The following is a 9711-nucleotide window of genomic DNA, read 5'->3' on the forward strand; positions in this document are numbered from 1 at the left end:
AATACCCAAATATTTTCCTCTAATGCAGCTACCTTTCCCAATGTCATATGTGTTATCTTTATATCTATTATTTGTTATATTATTTGATATTCTTCTTTCACCCAAAATTCAATACTAGAAAGTCACTGTGGTCTGACAGAAAGTCATTCTAGACTACAAGGAAGCAAAAGAGTTGGTTTGGGGTCCTGAACGTGCCCTGATTGTATGAGCTTTGTCAGAGTTGTTGAATACCTTTCTCATCTCTAAAACAAGAAGAGAAGAATAGAAATTTGTCTGTTTCTCTACTCTCCGATGTTATATAATGACTAAAACTAATACTCACTTTCCCTCCACCCTTTTTTGTTTCTTTATGAGTCTGCAGTGCTCATGATTTATATCTTTTTATTCTCCTAGGCTCTTGAACTCATCTTAAAAATCACCTGATATTTTGAACTCTAAATTCTGCCAGTCATAATGTACTGATAATTCACTTTATTATGATTCTTGCATAGTAATATCCCCCAAATACATCCCTCCCTTCCTATTTCCAATGTATTCTCTATGATTCTAGATTTTATTACTTCCCTTTTACAATAATACCAAAAACTATCCTAATTGCTCACTGATCTTTTTTTTTTAATTTTCCTATTTCTTTCCTCTGCTTTCCTTAACTGAATTGTTTTTTCTTATTTTTCTTAATTCTTCACTTTATCCTTACATTAAAAAAAAAAGGAAATAAGGTGATTTAAAAAGAACACTTCTGGGGCACTGGGTGGCTCAGTAGGTTGAGCGTTGGACTCTTGATTTCAGTACAGGTCATGATCTATGGGTTGTGAGATAGAGCCCCATGCTGGGCTCTGTGCTGGGTGTGAAACCTACTTAGGATTCTCTTTCTTCCTCTCCCTCCGCCCCTCTGTCCCATGCTCTCTCTCTCTCTCTCTCAAATAAATACAAATAAAAAGAACATCTCCTCCCTAATCGTTTTTTAAAGAACAGACACAATGATAAGCAAAAATGGCATGATAAAAAGGGGTCACATATGGGGTTTGAGATAATAGATGTTTTAAGCTAAGTATCTGATCATTTATTAAGCACCGTGAGAAACTAATTAAGTACCATGGGAAACTAATAAAGCATTTCATTCGTTCGTTAATTCATTGAATGAATGTTTTACTTTCTCTAAACAGATTGTTCCTTAGAGGAGATAGAATGTCTACTCTCCAATGTAATCATTGGGAGAGCCAGGATCCCACCTGGGAAATGTGACTGAGATTAGTGCTCTTTTTCCAAAACACAGCTGCTTCCCTATACCATTACTTCCATATTAATTTCCCACTTTTTCCACTAAGTTATTCATTCCCTAATCACTGACAATATAATGCCCATATCTGGCCGCATTGGCTCTACCTTCTATAACCAGACTTATTACTCATTCCTTTCTGATACAAATGATCAGAACCTCATGATAATTCATCTGAAAAGTTATTTAAATATTTTTTGTATATTAGTTTGTTGTAAAACAGGAAAAACCTCTTCAGAGAACATATATTGGTACTTATTCATTATATTATTCTAAACCACATCAGAGATTTAAAAAAAAAATCATGCATACCGATTTATAATAGGACCTAAGGTACACCACCTGTTATATTAACACTCTTCATTGTGATGTTATTGAGAAGAGTATAAACACACACAGAACTCACTCCATTTCTCTTGCGAATTAGTACCAGGGATTAACAGATAGTTAGAACCAAAGAATGATGAAAGCATTTTTAATTTTTAATTAGTGATTAAGTTTCAAAGTAGGTGGCAAATAAAATCCATTAGTAGGTGTTCTTATCAATGAACGTATCTGTAGGGAGTCTTCCACATCATGGCCTGTCAATCAATGAAGAAAGCTCAAATTCTTCACTAAATGGAAAATAGGCATTTTAAAAAGGATGTTTACTTATGTTACTTTCATGGATGACCTCGGTAGGAAATAAAAATACTGAAGCTGATAACTAATTTGTTGCAGGGTCTGAACTGCAGCTTCAATTACAAGCAACAACCTCCAAGTTCAGGCTAATATGCAGGATCCCAGTCCCGACATTCTGAGGAGGAATATAATTCAATACATCATCATTTAGAAAGAACTCGGATGCATCATTGCACAACAGAACTGAATGACAGCATATACAACTATCTCATGTACATCATATGTAAGACTAACCTTTTAAAATTGCGACAATTAAAATAAATCAGTGTAACTCCTTTGTAACTAGAAGTTGAAAAACCTTCTTCCCGATTTTATTTTTTTTACCTTAGTTTCAAGTGTACAACACAGTGATTCATCAACTCTCTACATTACGCTGCGCTCACCACAAGCACAGCTCCCATCTGTACCCTTGGAGGTGATGACAGTACCATAGACTGCACTCCCTGTGTTGTACCTCCTATTCCTGAACTTCTTCCTCAATTTGTTAATGTAGAGAACGGCAGCTCCAGTATATTGTTTCTAATTTCTCATGAAGCCATCCTAAAAACTTGTCCACAAATCACAAGTCAATAACTATTTAGTTCTAACTGTGATGACACACCTTACAATTTGGTCCAAAGTGTAATACTGAGATAAGAGAGCAATAATAGGTTTTCTTACCATAGGCACAAATTAAAAATTTACCACATAAAGCAGATAGGGCAAAATTATATATGTGCGTGTGTGTGTGTGTATAATATATATATGTTATATAAATCATATATGTATGTATAATATATTAACATATCAATTAACATATAAAGATATATAATAAATACAGCAGGTAAGGCAAATGTCATTATAGATACATTCCAACGCAGAGAATGCCACAAATTTTATCGTCTGAGTCCAGATGTGTATCATTTGAGTACCAGATGTGGTACCTTAACTACAACTTTCTCTATTGTAGACTAAAGTTCTTCCCGATTAAAGGTCGCTGGGAAACCTACTATGTAGTCTTATATATTTATTTGTTTTTCCTACTGTGTAGTTTTAAATGGTAAATATGCCAACCATTTTGGCCGGCATCTCTGAGAAGTTGAGGTCCTTCCTTTCAGAAGATGCAGCTACTTCTAAAGTCACTATCTCTAAAATGTTTCCTTTTCCTCATTTTCCGGCACACTCCTATTTGGCTTTCAAAGCAAAATTCAAGAGATCATCTCCTCAAAAACTTGACCGGATAGGATTTGCTAAAATATTCTTATTTTATAGACCTCTGTGCCACTGAAGGTACCTTATTATTTGGAGAACATTTGCTTTGTCATTGAGATATCTTGAGTCCTAATGCAAGAATAGGAACTCATTTCTGTTCAACTGGGTATTTAAGAGGAAAGTGGAGAAGAATTTTAAAAGGGGAAAAATACATGTGTGCGTATGTGTGTACCTACAACACACATATGCGTGTGCACACACGCACACACACATACACCCAGAAAATAAGCAGACCAATACCCTGATAACTGGAATTAAAATTCCAGAAGAAATAATAATATAGAAAATAATTAACATAGAGACTATGATAAGGAAAATTGTAGACAGTAAATAATCAAAAGGTAAAGAGAAGAGGATTTCAAAAGAAACTTCAAAGACTAATTAAAATCACCCAGATATAGAGAAAGCAGACCTTCAAGCAGAACCATGTAATGCATTAAGAACACAGACAACTAGAGGAAGAAGACTAGATGTAATCTTAGTACAAGAGAAACAAGCCTCAATACAAAGAAGGAAATTGATTTCACATCAAGGGACGGACAGGGGCTCTTTCTTTGGTCTGTAAATGAAAAAGAAATACAGAGGAGGACTTTAATTTAGGATACCACGGCTATGTTTGGAGATGTGCAAGATCCAAGTTTGAAGATGTTCGACCAAGAAGTGAATTAAGAAAAGATTCAATTTGTAGATGTGTAACGCTCCACCACCTCTAAAGAAATATGAAGGAAAAAAATGATTTAACCTTCTTACATATTCAAGCATACCAAAAGATGTGTCTGTGAGGGCAGGCTTTCTACTGTGTCTTAGGAAACAGACAGGATTGCAGAAAACAGAAAATGATCCATAGGCCAAATATTTAGATTCAGTCTGTAAGACATGAAGGATACTTATTTAGATATAAATGCCAACGGTTTGGAATACGCTTCACACACACACACACACACACACACACACACACACACACACATGCCATTCCAAGCACACACACACACACACACACACACACACACACACACACGGAAGTAGGACAGTAGAATTAAGAAGCTTCATGACCAAGAAAGAATAGAGAGTTATGTATTACTGATCCATGCTACAATAAGAGCTAAAAATTCATATCTCAGGAGCTATAAAAAATATATATATACCTACACATATCCAGAAGGAAATAAAGAAATCAAAATAAAAGCAGTGGTCAAAAGTAAAGATGCTCAGCTCTCTTTTCAAGATATCTTGGTGGCAGGGTATGTTTTAAATGATATAAAGAAAGCATTCAAGGGGAGGAGTAAAACCGAAAGCGTTAAAGAGAAAAGCAGACGTCCCCAGCTGTAAAAGTGTTTGGTGAAACCTGTAGTTGGAAAAAAAAATAATCAAAAGTGAAGCGGAGCAGAAACAGCAAAAATGAAAGTGCAAAGGAAAGACATTTATATGGACAGAATCAAGAGAAGAAAAGAAGAAAGAGCTCAGCTAAAAAAAAAAAAAAAAAAAAAAGATTCACCTGCAGAAATTCTAAAGTTTATATACTCATTCAACCATTGTTGATGACAAGCCTACTATGTGTCGGGAACTATGATATGGAACTTTGAAAATGAATAGGCCACAGCTCTAACTCTCCAAATGCTCGCAAGTATTTTGGGATTATTCCAGGAAGGACTATAACCAGAATGCAATATTTATCCTCCTTGCTCTTCATTGGAGTGAATCAGGGCTTATCATGTTTTAATGTTTTTCTTTATAGTGCTTTGCTAGTGAGCACATATGAAGAATTCACATAAATGCTTCACAGTGTGCTTATTAAAAAGAGCACACATTAGACTCAGGAGGTTTAATTCTGGCAAGGTTAAAAATGAGTTCATATTAAGATACTGGCTCCTGGTAAGTACTCAGTAAATGTTAGGTGATATTATATTATTTAATATTCAGATCAACCACAGGAAGTAGGCACTATTATTACTCCCATTCTAAAGAAAGGTAAGAAAAGTTGAAGAGAGATTAAGACACGTAACAGTAATTGCAAAGCTAATAATTGACAGACCAGGATTCAAATCCAAGGGCTTATATGTCTTTCGGTGGCATCTATGCCAAAAGTTTGACCTCAAAGCACAAAGTCACCAACAAATATTAGCCATTACTATTATTAATCTAAGGATTCTGTTATTTATGACATCATTTCTCAGTCTGTGCACTTCTCATCGTTAGGTAACAGGCTGCGATAAATCACTGGCTTGCTTTCTGTACCGTAAACGTACCTGGAGGCCCTTTATGCTTCCAGTTCCCTCTGTCAAGAATGCTTCTCTCCCTTCAGATCTTCACATGAATGAATCACTCCTCAGATTTGGTTCTAAGCTCAAACTGTCCCCTTCCAGAAGCTTCCCTTGAACACCCCGTAGAGGGCCACAGGCTCGCCTCCAGGGCTGCCCTTCACATTAGCCAGCAGTACTGTTGGCACGCATCACTCTCTCATTTGTTTACTTTTACTGTCTCCCCAAAGAATGTGACCACCATGCTCCTTCGCCTCTGTATCCACACAAGATAGGAGATCAGTAAATATTTGCAAAAAGTAAAGTAACTAGGACATTTCCTTATGTGTAGAATGCACCCCATAAATGTTAGTTCATCACTCCACTTGCCCACCCATAGAAGCTTCAACAGAAAATCTGCATTTCAAGCAAAAGCAAAATTTCCCTATAGCTTTGTCATGTGTCAATATCAAGGACCGTGCTCATATATGACTTTCCTAAAAGTGACTCCACCCTCTCTGCTCACCATGGTCTCCCAATTCATTGTAAGTTTTCTCGCAAGTTGTTAAAAGCATTTATAAAATTTGTTTTAGGGGTCCAGGCTGGAGTCGAGCCCGTTAAATAAGTTTAAAGACATAAACTACAATATTTGATTCTGCACAGATACGTAATTTATTTTAAACACGAAAATTACCAAGTATGTAAACCTAGAACGCTAAGCAAAACTGCTGTAATAATTTAAGAAGAGTATAGAAAGTTAAGGTTTTTTAATTTGTTTTGTGTGTATGTGTTTTCTTCCCCCACCTTCCCTCTTTCCTCCCTCTATTCTTTCTCCTTTTGGGTTAGATGGAAAGAAAGGGTTATTTCACTATCTAGGGGAATCTCTTTTTTTCCAGGAAGTATGATCAAGTTAATCAGATGAGAACTAATGACTTTCTCTGAATGCCCCCAAAATAAGCAGGAAAGTGAATAACCCAATTATTACTACAGTCTTTTATCAAGTGGGTGAAAATTTTAACAAATATTACCGATACTTATTACTGTAGCAGCTATATCTTTCAAGGTCTTATCAAAACTGGCTTTAGTAGAATACTTTATGCCTTTTTATCTGTTATACCTGTGTAAATGAGATCAAAAAGAAGATCTCTAAATTTAAGTATTTATCCATGGTCTTGAAGTTTATTCTCTAGAAACAATACAGAAAACAGCTCTTCAGATAACTTTCCATAACTCATAGACTTCCAAGTTCTCCTTCTCTAGGGGCTCACATATCACTTGTTCTTGTCCTTCACCCATGTGCATATGGCTAAATATTTACAAGGTAAGGTACGTAGAGTCCACATCACTACTAAGGGTATTTATTTTACCATTGGCACTCATCATCCCAAGAAATCAATTTTGTTTTTTAGGTCAAAAGAAACTATTCCAAAGGTGGTATCTTACAGTGGTTTTAAGCCCCTCCTCCATGAGCCCAAATAACCTGGAAGGTCAGGTACTAAGAATGGTAGATTTAATAAGTAAATTTGCAAGACAATTAAAATGCTGTATACTCAGAAAAATCATTTCCTATAATATTTTTGTATTGGACTATTAGAAAAATGCTTACAAACCATCCCACGAGGTAGTCATTTCTATTTTACAAATAAGGAAACTGTGTATTGGAAAGAATGATTAGCTTTACCAAAACCAACTGGTTAGTCAGAATAAAAATCCTAGTGAAAACACTTTAGTAGGTTAGCATAAGGGTGTTACTTTTATTTTAAATAGATGGGCACAGGAAATGCCGCAAGTGATTTAGTCTGGATATATTTTATATTGCTACCAGTATTTAATAAAGCTGTAATAAATTTTAATGAAACCCATTTGCTGTAGGGTCAAAAAATGGCTTAAAACACAATCAGAACATGATATATAGAAATGAATAATATAGATTGTTCAGATATAGAAAACCATTTTAATGATAATAACCCACCTACAGCTTTATCCCAAATTTCAAAGCTCTTGATATATTATCTTTACATATAGTATATTTATAGGATTTTCCCTTAAAGTTAGACTCTTATGAAAAAGTTCAATAGCTGTTAATATTCCCACTTACAAAACTAACAGAAGAGCCATTATTACTAAAGTGCAAAATGCACGTGTCTCTAAATTTAGAATAAGCTTCACTTTTGAAAATATGACATTAAAGTCCGCTTTGGCTAGCTTGTTTAGAATCAAAGCTATTATTGATGTTAAATTCGAAACTGAACATATCCATAATGTTTATAAAGTAAGATAGGTTCTCACCAAAGTTCTACAATTTTTTCACTGTTTTTCTATTTGCCTCAATTGTAAAGGAGCTCGGATTGACCGAGGATAAAAGTTGACTGCCGAAAGGCCAATTAAAAAACTTTACATAAAATTTTAATTAATAAGTATCTCATAGCAGTATGATCTACAACAGTGAAAACCAGGAAACAATACAAACATATATCAAAAGAGAAAAATGGGGAAGTAAAGTATATTTACACATTGAAAACCAATAAGCAATGAGAATAAATTAATAATAATATGCAATAACATGGATGAATCTCACACTGAATGGAAGAAGCCAAATATTAAAGACTACTACAAGTATTAAATTATATAAACTACAGAAGAATGCACAACTAATCTGTGGTTTAGAAGTCATGTTGGTGTGGACCTTTGGGGGTATGCGATGACTAAAGGGGCCACGATTGGTGCTTCAGGGATACACCATCAATGATTATATTTTAGTTTACATGTAGGAAATAACCGGATTGGCTAGAGAAAAGGCTGAATCATAAGCTCTTTGTAAATATACACAACACACAACAAGCTAGTTTACCAAGGCCCCAACTCTCTCTTAACTCATGTTCTGGCCAAAGATGATGCCATCAAAATTGGTAATCTCAAGTGTAGTGAGGGTAAAGGGATTCAGAGTAGTGACAAGTGAGTGAGGAGGAATTTGCTGCAAATTGATCTTATGACTGCTTTTAGAGGCACTTCGTTCAAATATTAAACCCGAGTGTGGTTACATTAGCACCACTGGGAAGGCAATGTCATGGCAGTGGTGTCTGGAGTTGCACATTGTTAAGACTTCTGAAAATGCACTTGACAATTCTCTCATCGGTTCCTTTGCCTTAGTGGCAAATTCCTATTATTGTCTTGAAGGTTCAAGTTTGGATACAATTTCTCATCTCGCTTGGAAATCCTAGCTACCAAAAACAGCCCCAGGATACCTTGGAGGTTTGGGGAAAGAATCTCTTTAGGAGTCATTTTCACCTTTGATTGAACAAGTGATATAATCTTCAGAATGGGTGGATATTTTGATTGCACAGTTGAAGGCCAACCCCAAATTCTAGGTGAACATGTAAATCAATGATTTTTTTTAAAAAAACATAGATTACAACCAGTTGCTAAAATAAAGATTCAATCTTAGTTTGAACTTCATTATAATCATATAAAATATAGAAATATCAATAGTTTATATGTGGCCAAATGAGGAAATATTTACTATTCAGACTGCGTTCTAAGTTCTTTTCAATTTGTGTAGCTGGGAGTGTGTATAACACGCAGAGATATGGTAGAATCAAAAGGTTCCTCGTGGACTTGCTATATATTCTTTTTTTTTGTCTGAGCCCTTGACTTAATACATGACATTCCTTTTTCTTGACATTCTATTTCTTAAATCAAATTTGCTGTCCCCTAAATTGGATGGAAAAATCAAGTTTCATTTTGTGTTATGCTCTTTGTCCTTTTTCACTTATAAACTCTACATTGATTTTAGTGAGGCACTCACCACAGCTTATGAACTTGGGCAGCTTCTTTGAAAAAAAGAAAATGAGTTCGCCTGTGAACCCGTTTCCCCCAAGCCCTTCGCAAACTAATTACTGCATCTGCGGTACAAAAGCAAGGGGAACAGAGAACCACACAGAAGGGTAGGGAAGGCAATCAGACAGCATGCCTCTGTCTGCACTACATCCTGCGAGCCAGGATGCTGCCTTATCTTGTGACGATTACCCCTGTATACAGCAAGGAGCCGCCAGTCATTAACTCCTCGAAGAACTTCAAGTGTAATTTGGAGTTGCCAGTGCAGTCTCCTTCTTTATATAATGGCATCCTAGGCCATTAAACTGTAATTTGTATTGTTCTGCTTGGGAAAACAAAGGCACTGCAATGCTCTTTTTTAAAGAGAGAAAGGGAAAGAGTCATTTATAGACATAGAGACAATAGAGGACCGAGGCTACTGGAAAATAC

The 9711-nt window shown here is 35.6% G+C and overlaps 1 protein-coding gene across 1 annotated transcript in view; it reads right to left on the reverse strand.

Annotated features, from left to right (window-relative positions):
* ROBO2 (roundabout guidance receptor 2) overlaps positions 1 to 5661 on the reverse strand; it is a 798986-nt gene extending 793325 nt beyond the window's left edge. Inside the window, exon 1 of the mRNA XM_048214918.2 lies at positions 5458 to 5661. The gene's annotated coding sequence lies outside the window, so the exon portion shown is untranslated. The remainder of the gene's footprint in view (positions 1 to 5457) is intronic.
* Between the last annotated feature and the right edge of the window lie 4050 nt (positions 5662 to 9711).

The sequence above is a fragment of the Ursus arctos genome, unplaced genomic scaffold, assembly GCF_023065955.2.
Source record: "Ursus arctos isolate Adak ecotype North America unplaced genomic scaffold, UrsArc2.0 scaffold_4, whole genome shotgun sequence".
Taxonomy (NCBI): domain Eukaryota; kingdom Metazoa; phylum Chordata; class Mammalia; order Carnivora; family Ursidae; genus Ursus; species Ursus arctos.